Consider the following 2,198-nt stretch of genomic DNA (forward strand, 5'->3'; position numbering starts at 1 on the left):
ATACAAACACTTTCATGATAAATAGCCGTATAACTAAACTTACTAATTTCATAGAATACTTGGCAGTTAGGATCTTGGATATAACACAATTAATAGCTAGAGCCTACATCGCTCATTTTGGCAACTCACCGCAAACAACTTTGTGAAATTCCAGCAAGAAGCCGGCCACGACCGGAAGTGTTGTATGACGTTATCAGGATATATATTTTGATTTTTTTTGTATATTTTACCTAGTTTCCAGTGTCAACAATTCGACATTCATTAGTTATGAACTACGGTTTCAATATATAAATGTATGTTTGAGTTTGTAAAATAGCCAAATATTAGACAGATATATGCGCATAATTAGTGACAAACTGAAGAAAACTGTTGTCCGCCTAAAGGCCGTTTTCATAGTACCTAAATATATACCTTTCTCAATATTGAAAGGTTTAAATTGCTTCAATTTGGTTCAATGTAAATATTGGCTTGATATTGTATCATGGATTTGAATGATTACACCATCCCCTTGAACTTGATCTCCTTGTTTTAGTGACAGCACACGTCTATAAGTGCAAACATAAGCTTCAAACATTAGGTAGACGGCGTCATCCGTCTGCCTAACACGATAGTCGACCTAATAATGGTTTTCAAAGTCCCAGTTGTTTACCTAAGGTTGGTATTAGAAATGTATATATATATATATATATATATATATATATATTTAGCCCACAAAATGCCCCTAAAGTTTCATTGTGGCAAGTGAAATATAGCTCTAGACTACATTTTGTGTAGGTATTGATAGCTTCACTGAGTTTCCAGGAAATCTGCTGATTGATTCTATGAAACTTGCACATACAGTAGTATAGTGAAAATCAGGGCCCTCATGACCCTTTTTCTGGAACCAAGGTTTCTCTGCTGATTTAGCATCACTATGGTATAAATAAGAAAATTGAGCGAAGGAGAACCTCCAGAAAAAGTGCGGAACACATTATTTGGCGGCCATTTTCAAAATGGCCGCCAAAATTATGATATTGTCTCATAACTTCACTTATATCCAATGGAAAACGGCAAATCTGGTGTCCAACTAAATGTTATTAGGGTTGAAGCCAATGAGACAGGTTTTGAAAACCTAAAAAAAAAAATGGTCAAAAATTGAATATTTAGTATAATTCCACATCTCCTCAAAATGGTAAATTTGGATCTAATCATAGGTGTTTGGGCTCTCTGAATAAATAACCATAGTTTCAAAAAGTTAAGATAAATCTAGGATAACAGCCATTTTCAAATTCAAGATGACCGCCATAAAAAAAAAATCGAAAATCAATATTTTGTTTTTTAATTCCAATTTTTCTTAGCCGAAATGGTAAAAATTGGATGTCTAATGACATGTTATGTCTCTCTATATATTGATTTTTGACAATTTACATGGCAGCCATCATGAATTTCAAAATGGCTGCCATCATAGCTTTTTGAAATCATGTTTATTGGACACAGTTAACAAAATAACATATAATTTGACACCAAATTTAGCGTTTTTCATCAGGAAGTGGCGTTACATGCCAAAATATTCAATTTTCGATGGTTTTATAGCGGCCATCTTTATTTTCAAAATGGATGCCATCTTAGATATATGAAACCATGTATATTGGACTCAGAGAGCCCAATAACATATGTTGAAACACCAAATTTATCATTTTTCTTCAAAGAGAAAAGGAATTATATACTAAAATATTCGATTTTTGAGGATATTTATGGCGGCCATCTTGAATTAATTTCAAAATGACTGCCATCCCAGCTTTTTAAAACTATGTTTATTGTATTCAGAGAGCCCAAAATCATTTGATTGGATCAAAGTGTACCGTTTTCCATATAGGAGATGTGGAATTATACTGAAATATTCAATTTTTGACCATTTTAAGGCGACCATCTTGAATTTGAATATGGCTGCCAGTTTAGGATTTCCAAACCTGTCTCATTGGGTTCAACCCTAATAAGATATAATTGGACACCAGATTTGCCCTTTTGTACTGTTTTTAACCCTCTTCATTGTTAATGTTTCCCCTTATGGATGGATCTAAGCTCTTATATACAGTTATATACACATACACATATACATATATATACAAATATATATATATATATACATATATATATACATACATACATATACATACATACATATACATACATACATATATATACATACATACATATAT

The 2,198-nt window shown here is 32.3% G+C and overlaps 1 long non-coding RNA gene across 1 annotated transcript in view; it reads right to left on the reverse strand.

Moving 5' to 3' along the window:
• The window catches only part of LOC117114621, a 13,897-nt gene that overhangs the window by 8,120 nt on the left and 3,579 nt on the right, over nucleotides 1-2,198 (reverse strand). The gene's annotated exons all lie outside the window — the stretch shown is intronic.

The sequence above is a fragment of the Anneissia japonica genome, unplaced genomic scaffold (assembly GCF_011630105.1).
Source record: "Anneissia japonica isolate Jap-2015-1 unplaced genomic scaffold, ASM1163010v1 scaffold287836_len1076198_cov165, whole genome shotgun sequence".
NCBI classification, from domain to species: domain Eukaryota; kingdom Metazoa; phylum Echinodermata; class Crinoidea; order Comatulida; family Comatulidae; genus Anneissia; species Anneissia japonica.